Here is a 16,439-nt window from a genome sequence, read left to right on the forward strand (position 1 = left end):
CGAAAGTTACATTGTTACGCGGAAGGTGTTTAATACAGAAAAAGAGCCACGGTTATACCTCGGTCTCATGCGGCTTTCAGCGCCTGCTAAGGCTGCCAGAGGGGGGCATTTCGTTAGCACATCAACGTAAATCTGTTTTCTGATGACTGATTATGATTCATTCGATGATAATGACGTACTATATACATCGCGATAATGATATCGCATGCATACGACGATACGCATCGACAACGGATGGGACATTGACAAAATTAACACAAAAGAGTAACTGGATTGTTAGCGCAGAAAAGAATCAATACCACAATCAAATATTTGGATCTTGTAGCTGGGTCGTTTATTAGTACGATCTTATGTCATCGTTACGGATCACCTTCATTTCTCTATTCTGTACCGCTCGCTAAATGAATTTGACTGGGCTTACTTGGGCACGGCAAAGCAAAAGCATGAAATGTTCCTTTTGCTATACATGTTTTTTTTTTATTATAAATTTCACAACTTCCTATTTTTCGTCGCCTGTATCTCGGAAGACCAAATCGCGACCCTGTTTCAAGTATTCACCTATTTCCGCGACACTTCATTCCGGAAGACCGCGTGTTTTTTGACAGAGATATACGCGTATGTAAATCAAGACAGCTGCTTTGTTAATCTCTTTGTCTTGATCACGGATCGTAGAAGTGGATATATTGGTTTTAATGTGCTTCATAAAAGCATTACCGTATCTGTCAGCTATGACTCATCTGTTTGAGAGGTATATATCTTACAATGAACTTCTTAACCTTTGTGAAAAAAAAAAAAGCTCTTTATTATCGTCGATGCACAATAAATATGCAGATACAATTAATATATTCAGCCCTGATATACTTCTGCTAAAAGCTTTATAAACCATAACAGTCGAAGCTTTATCACAGGGAAAAGCACAAGCCGGTTAAAAACCGTACTTAATTTTTTCAAGTACATCTTTTTTAGTTAAAGAGATAGTCTGTAGAAAACCAACATGCTATTCACGCCAAAGTGTTACTATCCATTTGATTTGTAGGCTCCCAAAAATATTCGTGACGTAATGAAGGCTAAACATTTTTCTATGCAGATGCCTTCATTGTTGTCAACCTTTGAGTCCTTTCAAATAGCAACTGTCTTTATGTGTATTATCCCAGGCCTCGTCGATCCTAAAATGAAGTTATTTATCGAAGACGCTTGGTCTTGTAAATTACTTCCTTTCGCATTGTGCTGCAGAGTCATCGTTCTCGTAATCCTGTACATTCTTTCTCGGCTTAGAGCTGTTCGCTTTCTACAAAGTGGCCGTTTGATGGGTTCAGAGACAAGTGGGGTTTTTTTTTTTTTCGTCTGGTTCGTTTCTATTCCTGTTATCTTCATAAACACATCCATTCGTATTCATTACCTTCATCTTTTTAGCCGGATAGGTTTGACTGGGATTTCGGGGCGCGATTTCGTTCTGCATTCGCACGTTTCTGCTCCTGTTGCTTGGCGACCGGTAGTTCCGAATCGACGGTATACAAACGGATGGAAAATCTCAATTTCCCACATCTAGAAAAATACTAAAGTGGCCAACACAGAACCTAAATGAAAATGATTGATACGCACATAATCACAATAGTCCATATTGAAAAGTTACACGAAAACTCCGTACGTCGAACACGACTGCCATTTGCTGCTAAATAAAAACACTATGGAACGGAATGAAGCGGAAAGCCATCGATGGAAAAAACAACACTATGAGGGCTCTTTTGCCTCACCTACAAATCAAATGATATCGGTACCATTTTTTAAATCAATAACAATTAATAGAGTTAAATTTATAAGAGAGTCATAATTAACTGTCTAGCCTTAACTAGTAAAGTCATTAAGACCAATTCTAATGTGCAACATATTCTCACCATCGTTCGGATGGTGAGAAGAATGACTACTCATTTGGACTTCCCGGAAAAGACAATTACGCTCCCCACCAATGTACGATTCCGTTCGTTAATGCAATCAACTTTATATATACAAGAACGTCGAAAAAGAAAAAGAAATGGTCGCTATTTACAATAGGGCAATACTACTGCGGTAGTAAGTTGAATAGCCCTTTTTTCTAATTAGGGTCTTTTGCTTTACCGAGGCCAAATGGTCGAGGTAAGTTATAAGGATATATGTGACCTTGCTGCAATCAGTGGGACTGTCTTATTAACCACAGATGAGGTTCTATGTCAAGTTTCAAGATAAGTGCGTACGGAATGGTTAGCGTTACGATCACGCGTCTTAGTCTACATACACATATCCTCAATCATTTAATAAGTAAAAACCAATTTTACGGACAAAAATTCGGTAAAAACACATAGTTCGGGGAAGAGTAAATCATTTGCTGTTATTTACATTATATTGCAACTAGGCGATATGATATGAAACAAACAGATGTAACGTACGGCCACCGCGCGGCCTACACTCTACACCCACTTACAAAAGACAGCGGCATCTAACGTAACCGTCATTTATATTCGACCCTGTCTTTTCAAAGCATAGCCTAAACACGCGTCCACAAAAAAAATCTGTAAAATAAGACACCTGCGTCATACATTTCGTGCAATTTCTCTATGCACGATGAAACCCGTAAAACAATGCCCTTGAACATATCGTTCGTGTGGCAATCGAATTATGAGCATCTTCTAGATCGATGCTGCTTGCGTGGCCTGAACGCCGGTAAATCGCTCGATCTAGAATTGAGAAATCCATAGAATTTTCAATTGATGATGTAGATGATTCTGTCCACACGGTATAAATTAATTAGTTAATTTCGTCGCTCGACATAAATTGTCATCCAGCTTTCTTATTTATGTATTGCATGACGACTCTTTCGCCATTGCGAGTTAAACGTTCTCATAACATAAGGCATTTTCTCGCCTCCGATGGGAATCGTTCATTGGAATATGTGTGTCATAGTGCCACATCTGCTGGTTAGGACGAATCGTTAAATAAAGCGGCCATAAAACGCAAGCTTACCGTAACGGCAACAGCTGATAAATAAATTAACAAACAACAACGACATGTTAGATCAATATCTGAGGTTGGTAAACATTTCTCAGGACACTTGATTACACCATCGTTTTCGTTCATTCTAGTGACAACAGGACTTACGTCAAGTCTTCGTCGGCAACCGTGGCTCTTTTTGCAGTGAAACTGTCTTGAAAAATTACATTGCATCTTCCGCTACTTCAACGTTCTTTCGCGACAATCGCCGCTCATGCTGGTACAATCGTAAAAGGTATAGATTTTTCCAATTCATGGATATGAAACATCACAGGTATAGTAGGCCAATACAAATAGTCTTAGCACTTGACCGCAGCTATTACCGGCAGTAAACATTAGAAAAATATGCACGTTCTTTATGCGGCTTTCGACGGAGATCACCTGATGTTTTAAGCAAGAGTACGTCATATAACTGCAATTAAAGTGAACCAGGTTTATCTATTTTTCCTCAAAAAAAATTTTCGTAGGATGCATCATAGCATGATAAGCTGCTAATCAAGATCGCACAGCCATCGCACCATGGTCAAAACGGACGACCCTTAAATATGATGAACTTGATGTGCGCATGTAGGGAATCCGTAAGATCACAGTAGCAGCGGTACGTTGGCCAATAAACCCGCACTAGATGAATGTTCGGCCTTCACCCCAGGCGGCTCGAACGAAAGGGCCAAAGGTGTCCAACGCTAAACAGTAGGACCATTCGCAAATATCTTTTTGTGCAAAGCCACTGCGGCTGCGTCTTCAATAAGAGACCAGGGTGACCTCTATAGCGCCGCTACCAAATTGCTAATGATTTTTATCACCTTGCCAGTTTGAGGCGTAATACTGAGTAGCGCCTTATGACTGACTGACTGACTAGTAACGTACTAAAATGCTCTTTATGTTAGCGAAAAGGAGACATTTCCAACAGGTTTTTTGGGGTGGCTTACTTATACATGTGACAATCGTCAAGGGGAAGGGGTGCCGTCTGATAGCTGCCGTTAATTTAAATTGACCGTGCGATAAAAAGATCAGAATGTGACTTTTGTCTATGCGCTTTCCTGTTAGGATTACGGATCCAATGGAGAACTGGCCGCTGGTCAAGTACAAATCGGCATATTGCTACTTTCGTATGAATAGCTACGGATAATAAACGAGAATCGAAGCTGTGCAAGCTATACAACAAAACCCGTCTAGATTGAAACGTCCTTCTGTGAGAACCGTTAATACGTGAGAAATTGTTATGTAAAAGGCAAGAAAATGTGTTAAGTCATCTAATCAGACGCTGGGATTCGCTTTACACTGTTTGTCTGACGAGCTATCAGAATCTGATTTTGGCGACACCTATACAGGCAAACGTTTACTAAAATAGGAATTTTATATATGTATGAAATTTATTCCTCGAGATATACAGAGCCGCCTATTTAAACGGCAGCAATAAAATGTCGACGCGTTCCCACTAGATTTGTTAAATACAGGAAAGGCAGCGAAGGTATCCGCTACGTCTGCAGTAGAGCTGGCCAAGTAAGATTATATGATAATGCATTCCATATAGAATAAAATTGCTCAGTTCAATTTCCTACTCCTACAGTAATATCTACAATCAGAGTGACAACGATAACTATTGGTGTTGCCTGTATGAACCGCTACAATTATTTGCGTTTGTGCCACGGCTAGAGCCGCCCTTGTACCCCCCCCCCTGGCCTCAGGGCAAAAGCAATCAGTGTTCATTCTACGCAGCGATACGAGATCAGATCTAATGTTTAAATGATTAGAGAAATGTCTATGGTGGGATCTATTATAAATGTGTACGCATTGGGAATCTTACATTGAGCAATCCTGTCGCTGGTGATAATGATTACGATGACAACGGCGACGGCGGCAATTCATTCTGGCATTGTTTCAACCAGAAGGCACCGAACAAATCTGCTTACGCTAAGGGTAGGGGTATTTCATTTTTACTCGCATGGTCGCGTACGTGCAGTGCACGTGTGACGTAAGTTTCGGGCGTGGCAACGCCACTTGATGCCGTTGTGGGGTGATGTAGTTGGCCAACGATTATGTGTCTGCATAGCGTATTCGACTTCTTCGTCTGGAGTTGGCACAACGAGAAAACGAATTAAAGTGAAAAGGAGTGAATATTCTTTAGGGCACCGGGAAACCCTTGGGTCGTCGTTGCCGCAATCGTCAACTGTTTTTCCGTACAACGACTACAAGACGCTTAGACTTTCTGAACAGACTGAATTTCCTACAATTTTCCACAGTGATAAAGGGAACCAAGATAACGTTCACGCCTATTTGTTGTGCGCTTGGATCTCGATTTGATTCTGACTAACGAGAACGTCTCGTAACTGTTCTGCGAACTTCAGACATGTGATATTTCCCGTTCATAAGATTAAAGTGTGCTGTTGTACTAAAAAAAATTAGGTTGTATGGGCTAGTAGAGGCGACCTAGATGATATAGAAATCAGGCTTCTTATCTTGACACCCTGTTTTTGTCGATTGTGATTTTTAGACCGTACAGGTAAAATTTTTTTCGGAAGTATCAAGCTACTCGTCTAAATTCGACAGTAGAATCCTTGCTAACGTTGTTAATGATTGCTATCTCCTGAATATCATTGGAATGTAAAAAAAAATTGCATCAAGAGCCACGAGTCGAAATAGATCTTCATTATTCAATTGCTTCTACGGTAGAACTACAGTTGTTCAAATACGCGTGCGTCTCATCAAGGCAAAGCGTTGCAACGTTTACCGTGCATCGTTACGATCACCTCGAAGTCGACATCTCTCTTGAAAGCCTTTAGCAAATTTTGGTCCGTGTTAATTTGACGTCAGTCATCTCATGGTTCCACTAGACCGTACTAACGTATGGCAGCCTAGTTGTTGCAATCCATTCGTATGTACAGTAGAAATATAACGAGTTGAAAAATATCGCATTGGTAAACCAGTACTAAATCAAACAGGTAAACCTACTGCTATAGAGGCCTGCTAATCTAACGCGTTGATCCCGTTACTATTGCAGGATTCGTCGTGATATAATATAGCAAAATGGCGTCAAACCAAAGCAGGCGCAATATCCGACTCCGACGTTGGAGCGGATGGTTCAGATAGACAGCGAGGGGATAGACGACTAATTGGACACCTGCCATTGCTTTTGCTAATACTGTCACGCCAAAACTGGTGATGGTGGCGGAGACACGAACGGCAGTTATGTTACACGACGGTGTTTGTTGCCGACGTTGCTTTGGGCAGCTGTGCCAGAGATCAACTGTTGTTGCGGCTGCTGCCGCTTGCCTGACTGATGGGTCCGATCTGTACTCTCCTGACAAAGCAATGGCTGCTCGATCGGGGTCGACGACGCCGACGTTCTCATTGTATTCGTAAGGGCCGTTTGCAACCTTTCTCCTCTGCCCAACTGCTTGATGGATTTCTCGATGTAATTTTCCACTACAGCCTAATGCTGCTGCTATCAGGTTGGCTTATGGTTAATGACAAAAAAAAAGCCGCACCAGTATCAGTAGCACACAATAAGTGCATAGTATTATATATTGTCGATACGATCTTGATCGAATCGTGCCCTGCTCAGGCGAAAAAGCATGTTATATATTAAATCGGTTTTCTGATTTATGCTGCCTGACAGAGGAAAGCTAGACGGCTTGCAGTCTACCCCAAAGCAAGGACAGGCCGAGTAGGGTAAACAGAACAAAAAAGAACAAAGCTAAATTACAGATTCGATCCGAACCCACGTTCACATACACACGACTCCACAGACAACACTACGCACAGCCATTTCATCTGAAGCAGACTGGATTATTTTAGTTGCACCTGTTATAGCCATCATTAATTGTCAATATATACAGACGATTTAGGTAGTCACGTAAGCTCATGATGTTCAAAAGTGTCACGCAAACCCAATAGAAACACTGTGATTTTTGGAACGCGCTCAGAAGTCGCCCGGCTCTAATACACATAGCTTCGTTGTAGGAATACCGTTTGATTCATTCTAATAAAGGCAATGCTACAATGATTATACAAAGCGTTTTACTATCATCTTGGAAATATTAGCTATTACGTTCAAGAAAAACGTACGATATTCTGAAGTCTAACGTTCAAAAGCTCCCGCCCCCACTCAGAGGATATGTAATTTTTTCAATGTACTCGAAAGATCCCACAACCATATTCCGCACGCGTTGCAAAAGGCCATAGAGATAGCATATAGAATACTCTTTTTTTTTCAACGTTTCACGTGTGCTATTGTTAACGAATTTTTCAACACAATATGATTATGTGGCTTTCTGGACGTCCCGTACTTGTAGATAGATGTGCATGTGTCACAGTGTTTCTACCATAGGGTGGCGGCATCTAGAAACTTCACCGGTTTTACTCAAATAGATACACTGATCTGAAGCAATATCCCGTCCGGGTTCGAATTCAGGTCTTCTACTGCGCGACACATAAAAGGATTTGTGTTTGCGTACCATAAATGAAAAGTCTTTCACATGATTGAACATTGTGTTGATTTTGCTATTATTAGGTAGGTGCATCTTTGTTCAAACACCTAGATCATTCCATTAAGAGACGGAGGTCACCTTCATCGTTTCAACATCTACAGGTTTAATAGCACGACACGTTTAAATAGCAGTGCTAGGAACGATCTGAAGATATTGCAGTAGAGGTTATGAGCAAATCTTATAGCCGCTTTTGTTCTTCCTCGTAGTATGTTGACAGTCAATCGACAGGGCAAGCACACTTTATGCTACGTCTACGTTTGCATTTTTCTCTCAGAGCAATCGAATTTTAATGTTTTTACTTTATACGGGCATATTTCCCTATTCCACATCGACGCGTTCTTCCCAGATTCGTCAAGCGCGTTCCAGCTACCTGTCGATTCCACTCATCACCGTTTCAATTTATCTATTAATAAACGGGAAAAATAGCTTTGCAAAGTACAGGAAATACAGTATCAAAAGCTGTTATGCTATGAAAAGCTTGAAAAACGGCCTTCCTGCAGTTATTACCGATGATGGACGTAGTGGCTATTTCGTAGTAGTAAAAATCGATAGACTCCGCTAATTTCACAGTTTACTCGTGATCGGGTGCCATCTGCTTTGCTATCGTAGGTCAGCTTTTTGTAGGACCTGGATAATAGTACTCATCGCAAATTCCTGAGCAATACTAAACTGTACTGGCCGGTTTTACCAAAATAATTTCTAAATACGTATATACCTAACCGCTCCCACTTACCGTGCGTCTTACTGACTTACCAATTCTATTTAGTCCTGTTACTTGAGCATCGCGTCAAACGTCGCTATATTTTCTACGATCTGGATAACTTTTAGCTAGCCATTTTCTGATATCTCATACTGATATACTTAAATATGGCTGGCCGATTCACAATAATATTTGTTGATAACGGGACATCAGCTACACACAGGGTATGTTATTCACGTTCTGTTTTACGTAGGAATAGAATACGTATTTATATGCGCCTTAGGAATATGTGGGGTTCAAATTATTTTATATATACATACATTTTCGTGTTCGGAAGAATTGCCATGTGTTTTCTAAATTAGTGAATAGTAAACAATAACATTCACCGGACGTCCACGACCAAGTTTGTTGATATCTCTGTTTGGCGCAGTCGGTCCTTGTCGACAAAAAGTTAAGTTATCGTTATCCGATTAGCCGCTGTCCTACCTCCTACCCATGAAGAAAGAGTAAACTTTTCTCAAGAACATCCTATAGCATACTATCTTCTTCGATCTGTTACTGGCGCTTTATCCACAATAACTGTGTACGCTCAATATCACATAAAAGTTGTATTAATCCGTCAAGTTGTCTATAAGATTTCCCCGAATATACTCTGATCATTTGTCTTTGTGGTGTGCTATTTTTGTCGTTCGGTAGCCCTCCATCGTATCCCGTGGTCAAATCTGTCGTCTAATTTGTTACTTAGCCGTGAACTATCTGGGTAAACAGTGTTTTTACTTAGGTAAGCAAATTTTATGGCATAATAATGAATTTTCTTCCTTTTAGTGTAAATCAACGATCATAAAGGCGCAAAATACCTGCAGCACCATAAGCTATGAGCTTGTATTTACCTAGCCGACATGTAGCATTACTCTGTTGAATTTGTCATGATTTTATTTGTCTAGATATATCATTGCAATTGGTTGTGGGGGACGCTGACTGTTTAAGGCGGATTGTTCGTTCGTAAGTGATCTTCGATTTGAAACTGTGTTAAGTTTATCTTTGCGGCTGGACTGTTGGACACGATATGTAAATATAAGTTAACAATAGCGATACGAATGACTGCAGTTGATGTTTAACAGTGAAAATCAAGTAAACCTGTTTACGTAATGCTGAGGACACACTGATGCAGTTTACTAGTGCCACATGAAGCAAATGACCTCGATCACGAGGGCGAAATAGTCAAGTAAGAATGGGACATTTCAAGGTGGTATGCACACTTACATACAAGTGTTACCATTTTTCTGTTGATCGGATGAATAAAATGTTGGCAGTTACTCAAATAGAGATATCATGACGACTGCTAACGTGATAGCTGCCGCTAACGACAGTAAAAAAACACGCTCATGTCCCTACTTTTTTTTTACCTCTAGTGATCGGTATAACTGCATGTACTGCAACAGCATGTAGGCAAAGCTAACGCCAACTACATGTCCAATCAACAGTGAGATGATTCAAGTCTAATTCTATACACTCAACAATGAAATACCTGACCCGAAAACACCATTGACGAAGCTGGTCGCGACAGTCAGCCAATGCTGACCGTTATTCCTAACACCAAGTATCCGACAATAATAGAAATAGAAGCAGAACAACGTTTTTCCATTGTAGCCAAAGACAGTTTCTTCGCTTTGGGTAATCTCTTTCATCTCGGGAAAAAAATGACGTTATAGAATATCACTTCAGCGATTGTCACAATAACACTCATTTGCTATAGAACGACAACTACCGCCACTCCGGCACGAAATAAGTCGTTGTCGCTTCGGTTGGCCGTTACCTGATTGTCGTACTAATTTCTTACCGAGAAAATAAAGCACGCTATGTCGTCTTACTGGAAACATTCTTCTGACTAGAGGGCACGCGTCAATGTACGGAATGTACGGATTCGGCTAAAGTGGTGTATTTTCAGTTGTTGTTAGAAGGTACGAGATCAGTTCTAGGAACGAGCAACGTTGATATCCTGGCAGGTCCTTCTACGCATGGATGTGTGCAGTATAGCCAGAACTAAATGTTCTACGCTTCCATTCGAAGAGTTTTACACATGATTCTATTTGAGAGCCCAGATAGCTATGGGTCATCCTTTTTAGTAAAAGCGAGGCGTTTAATTATTGCCACATAGGGACAATACTAATAATAATTTACAAATGTGGCACTAGCAAGATCGCGCACCTCTGCTTGAAATGGAACATGGCGGCAGCACTTATATGGCGCCTGTACCCATGGAAATGCTCTAACTCTCGTGCAACATAGCGAGTTCTGCTAGGTATACTATATTACAGGTGACCCTAGTATCGTTTTTTACTGCTACAACGAAATGGGAACATGCTCGTTAAAGCGTTGCCATGTAGCGTCCACGACAGTTTATAGTTCGCTAATTTCTGATTCGAAGAAAACAACTCGGCTTCTAATTTGGATCGAACTCTTAAAATGATAGCATTAACTTATTGAACGGTAATCAAGTTCATCTAAATTAAGTATTCTAGGTAAGTGCCAAATCTGCGTATTGTTTAAACTGACCTAGGCTTTAACTACATTAAACTCTATATATATCAGTGACGTCTGGCATGGGAGTCGATGAATCTGAGCTGTATAAGAGGATTCACCCGTATCTAAGCGCCAAAGTGCGTTCTGTTGTTCGATAAATGCCCCCGTATAGATACGCACTGTTTGCGCATTTAGCGAGGGCAGTCACTAACGTTCCTATCGCCGTGCACTTCCCAGAGCGTGCACACTAACATATCGTTTCTAGACAGACAAAAATACGCTGGCTTATTTTTTATCAATTTTATCTTCCGTTTACTTATCGCTGCGTTGATTTTAGGTCCGCCGCTTTAGCTAACAGTCACGTGTCGTGCGGGATGAATATATAGACATATTCATATAGACAACTATCTAGGTAACAAGCCAGCGCATAGAAGCGGTAAGTCGTGATTCGAACCGCACGCGCTACGTCTCGTTAATGGCATATCCGTCCGTCCGTCCATTCATTACGTTCACCTACATTTATCACATCCAGACTGGACGGATGGTTGATTTAATTGTTAGATATAAATCATTTTTAGAAGTTTCAAGTATTAGTGTGCACCAGATTAACTTACTATATATTATCAATATACAATCAACTTACGATATATTATTAAAAGAAGAAGCAAATTTGAAAAGATGTTCTCTACTTACTGCTAGAAAAACGGATGTCCGAGCTATAACAGAGTTATTTAACAAGCAATCCAACAATTTATCCATATAACAAGCGGCACATATAGCATTATTATCTGAATAGTAAAACCGGACCATTTAAGGTTTGCCAGACAGGGTGTTGGGCGCAGAAAAGGACCTCATTTTGTTGAAACTCGGCTGAAATAACTGTGGGCGCAAAGTTAATGATATGTTGAAGATATATTTGGTAAACATTTGAATCTTAGTCATTTTTGTCCGAACTAGCCGACTGCATCACATGGAAATGATTAATTAAATAGCAAAAAGTTTGGAAAAAATCCTGAGTGTAAACTGAAGGTCAGCGAGCGTTACCAGCTCAGCTCAGCCTTCGGAATAGGCGCCGCCGAAAATTGAGTATGACGATCTAAGAATCTGATCTTATATCACGCCGAAATTTGAGTAAAAATTCATCTGTAAAGTATCCTTGGTTTACCCTACGGATACAAAATAGATTAAAAACTCTCAATCCCATCTTTTCGGATACATAAAGTGAGATTTTTTCTCTTAAACATTAATATTAGCCTGGTCTGCTGTCCTGAGTGAACAACTTCCGTCGAGTAATACATGTATAGCCAGATCGGAAATCGACGTCCTACGGGTTCCTTTGGCCCCCTACTTATTTCTTAGTCTACATCAAACTAACAAACATCTATGACGCGGCAAATGACGCACCAGTTCCCGAGAACGCACTTCGCGTTCACTGCCTGACACTCCGGGTTGATCATCAAAAATAATAACGTCTACATATATTGTAATGGTAAAAACTTACTGCAAAGCTGAACCGGTGTTCCTGCTGCGAAAGTCGCCTGTAACCGGTAATTTGGCCAATGGTGGCCTTGAGCGCAGGAAAGACAAAGAAAAATTCGGTCGATAGCGTCACTGCGCCTGATGGTGTTGTCATGTTATAGAAAATAGTGCAATCCCAACGTTACCGCACGCATGCCTTGGAAGACAAACATTTAATAGCTAGGTGGCTAAGGTGGTTTTTTGTTACTTTTTTTTTTGTTAGAGAACAACATGGGCATTACGATATTAGTATATTTTTAAGCAAATGAAAGCTGATGTTCCTCTGCAGTACCATCCTTACGGAAGTTATCTGTTTTATGTGGTGAACAATAAAAATCACTTATAGGTAGATATGTTAGGTAATTAGTGCAGTAGCGAGCGTGTATTTTTCAAGATGGCTATTAACAGCAGTGACTATAACGGTCCTAATTATTTGAAGCTGCCATAGTGTACGTGATTCAGCTAAACGTACGGATGCACGTCAAACTGTAATCATGATACACGTCGTACACACAATAATGAGACACGTACAAAAGGACTCAAATTGATGACTTCATGAGAAGCGATCACTACTATCTGCTGATAAACTCGAAAGCTCGATTTGATCGAGTCGAAGTCTTTTCATTCTAGTAAAACTAGAATGAAAAGACCTCGACTTGAATAAAAAAAAAAGCTTAATTAGGACGACCTAAGCGTGACTTTTGGGCAAAGTAGCCAAAAATGGTCTTCGATCTATGTAAAGTATTGCAAGGCTAAACCGACCTTCGTTTTGTCCAAAGCATGGCAGACAGCGTTTGCGTGTGATGATCAGGGTTCTGTAAGCTCTTGTGTAACCCACCGTTAACATTGCGCCATCACTATCCCTGTTACGAACCCAAGAGATTCGGATAGAAGACTTGTCTAGAAGACAGAAAGGCTGTAAAGATAATTGAAAGTTGCACCGCACGGCCCAACTCTTGGCCAATCCACCCTATCTACCTAACCAAGCGTGTTATTTGCGTCCGCAGCAGCTATCCACCATTGACGTTATTAAACCTTCCTTGTCCTGGAATGAACCGCATGTTTATCTAGTCATTAATTGGGTCTGAGCAGCGCGAGTGGTCTGATTCAGGAATGTTTTCTTTTATCACTGAAATATATGAAATAGAAAAGGTACAAGGCGCGCCGTTCAAAACACTGAGGTACGCCTTTGGATTACATTAATTCCATACAGTTGTAGATGTTTTTCGGACAAATTGTTATGAATCTCTTCGAGAAAGGCTAGAAATACAACAAAGTACCTCGCGTGTTACTTTTACATTAAAAGTGCGAAGATGTAGAGTGGGCATTCCAAACAAGTAAAATTAAACAAATGCCCAAAGTTACAGCATGTCTAATACCAAATTTCTTCTGTTTCACTTAAGATTGTCGGACTAGGAAGTGAGGCCCGCTACAGAACTGAGTATTTTATGTTTATATATACCGGTTTATATATACAGCCGGACCTTGGGAAAAGCTACCATCTCTAACACTCGTTCCGAAAGAAAGGGGATTGTGCTAATTATTGACGACCCTTTCACTGTGACTAGGTCTACGTGTGATGACTCCTGACCGCTCATATCTGCCTTGAAAACGCCCCACATATTGTTTGCTTAACCTGAAGTAGGTCTTGCTGATTACTGAAACCTTTCCTGCGCTGACTCCTGGCCGTGTGTGCAAAGGTTGTACCTAGAACCAGGAACACAATATCTGTATGGGAGACTCAAGAAAGAAGAGACCAATGTTGGCTACTGGAGGAGTTTCGGTTTATGCTAATAACACAGATATATTTGAGCAATTTAAGTAAAGTACTAACTGGAAATTTCGTGTATTCGTATTATATCGTACAGTACGTTAGTCCTGCTCGAGTCAAAAAGCCCCAGCAAGAAACTAGGCAAATGTTGCTCAGGGCAGGCGGCAAACATCGCAAAGATCTGGTGATATCAGGAAATGCAGCTTCGTGCGAGTAGAACAACGACACAGCCAATGACCATTGCGACAATGGTAATTTCTGAAGCATCTATAGGAAGTTGTTTCTTGCACGCAAAATTTTTATGTACCCTTGAGATCATTATCCGTCGTTCGCTGCTGTTTGCCGTATGCGTTATTTTCTATCTGTTTGGCGTGATTTTCATGCTAATCATATCTGAAGTTGCTTTAATAAATTCAGTAAAGCTACCGGTTAACATTGAGTCTACTGAACAAAGATTGTCGGAGCGAAAATACCATACGTAGCCTTCCGGCGCGTTTAGGCTTCAGAGCCTTCAACTGGAGCTGCCGACGGCGACACTCAAAACCAAACGAATAACATGGTGGCGACAATTTTTCACAGAATGTGTTTATTTAACCAGTCCACCCCGCCATCTTTTAGGTAAATGCTTACGCCCGTTCATCCAGTCGACACCTGGCGGCAACACAATGTCTTTCCCCTTGGGTATCTGTTTAACTTTGAAACCTTCCTAGATATACACTGCATTGAATCCAACATCTGTAGCAAGATATAACACTTACATATAGACATAGTTATATAGATACAGCGTCCGTTTTACTCTACAAGGTTGTCTAGTATGTTTTTATTAGGGAATGCACAGCATTGATAAATCGATTAGTAAAGGAGGCAAGCCTGTCTCTTGCCGTTGCATTACGTTCACCTCTCAGTTAAGTAAGGATATGAAAAAATGATAAAATAACTATGTATCAGCTACTTGTAAACCGTTAGAATGTTCTTAAATATACTCATCGCTCAATGTTCACGAAGCTTTTGTTGGACAGTATTCAAGGGCGAGCTGACTGGTATTCTAGACCATCTTGATAAGGGAACAGCCTACCGCGCTCCATGTGGAATAGACACATATATATATATATATACCAAATCATTCTTGGAAATGTATATTTGTTTCATTAATCATAGTATTGATTAGCGTCGGGCCCTTAACGGCGGAAGTTAATGTAACTGCCAAAACGCGTCTTTCACGAGCCAAAATTTTCCATAAGTTCGCCCTAATGGGCGAATGTTCAGTTAAATATTATATAGCGTTACTTTGGTGTGTTTCTAGCTACCGACTAGTAAAAGGGGACCTATATTAAACTATACTTCTTTTAAGCTTTTTATTATGTGAATTATATACAATACTCGGCGGCCACTTATCGTACGCGTTCGGCGGGATGCGCATAAAAGAGGAACACCGTCCAATGACCAATGCACACATATTCTAGTCAGTTAAATAGTACTAAATTGCCATGCCTAGATATCATTTTAGTAACAGTATCGTTATCGTATCGTGAATACGAGGCTATATAATTACTAATACTGCACACGGTGGGATCTCCGATATTAGGTAACAAGGTACCAACAGTTGCGCTTCTTCGACACTCATAAGATGATCTGAAAACGGATCTCTGTTTGGAAATATCGAACAATAGCTATTTTAATCAGTTGTATACAGTGTCAACTTACTGTTGCTTCTTTGGTGTCGTCTCAATGGTATATCCAAGTTAACTGATTGTTGAAACGCTGCCTTAGGATCTACCGCACATATATCCACTATGTGTATCACATATCGCTATCACACAGTCAGTTATCCATCGGGTGGGTTTTTGCCACTGTCGACAACTAGTTACCATTACGGCATATAAACGCACCTAATGAAAAATTTCGATTGGCTTCCTTCCCATGAGTCCGTCCCTCTTCTAGGCTCTGCTTTCTTTCTGGCACTGATTAGAAATCGTTTGTTCTGGGCCTGCGTTTTGGTCGTTGTGTATCCCTTTGCTGATCAGTGTTATTCTGCCTCTTATCCGATTCACCAACATCCAGACATCCGCGTTGTTATCTTGACAAAGTACACAACTTTCTTTCCTTCCACTTAATTCCAGCTGCTTCAAAATCTCTCGCAGAGAAAGAGAACGAATTGTATTGTACGAAGCTGCTGCTGCTTAGGCGTTCGTGCAGCGCTTTGTTCTTCTTTGCTACACACGTAGACCGCCAGGGGAACTTCCTACGGCACGCGCCGTTGACTCTAACAGGCAACTGGATAGCCGTTGCCAGGGCTAGCGCGATCTGCATTTCGCCGGCTGCGCGTGGAGAAGAGGAAAGGGAAGTAGCGTCTGTCTGTCGCGCCGCCTATATCTGAGCGTCTAGGTGTTATTCAGCCCTTGCTGTAAGGCGA

The 16,439-nt window shown here is 40.8% G+C and overlaps 1 long non-coding RNA gene across 2 annotated transcripts; it reads right to left on the reverse strand.

Annotated features, from left to right (window-relative positions):
• Positions 1-1,310: 1,310 nt before the first annotated feature.
• On the reverse strand, positions 1,311-16,397 carry LOC147757114 (uncharacterized). 2 transcript variants are annotated; one of them, XR_015322928.1, is made up of 4 exons: positions 15,731-16,389; positions 12,239-13,384; positions 4,832-5,095; positions 1,311-1,556 (listed from the first exon to the last, which is right to left on the reverse strand). It is a non-coding gene; the product is annotated as an uncharacterized LOC147757114 (long non-coding RNA). The 2 variants fall into 2 exon arrangements; XR_015322929.1 differs by lacking the exons at positions 1,311-1,556; positions 4,832-5,095 and adding an exon at positions 7,523-11,270 and having other exon boundaries at positions 11,431-13,384; positions 15,731-16,397.
• Between the last annotated feature and the right edge of the window lie 42 nt (positions 16,398-16,439).

The sequence above is a fragment of the Varroa destructor genome, unplaced genomic scaffold, assembly GCF_002443255.2.
Source record: "Varroa destructor unplaced genomic scaffold, Vdes_3.0 BEIS01000003.1, whole genome shotgun sequence".
In the NCBI taxonomy this organism is placed as follows: domain Eukaryota; kingdom Metazoa; phylum Arthropoda; class Arachnida; order Mesostigmata; family Varroidae; genus Varroa; species Varroa destructor.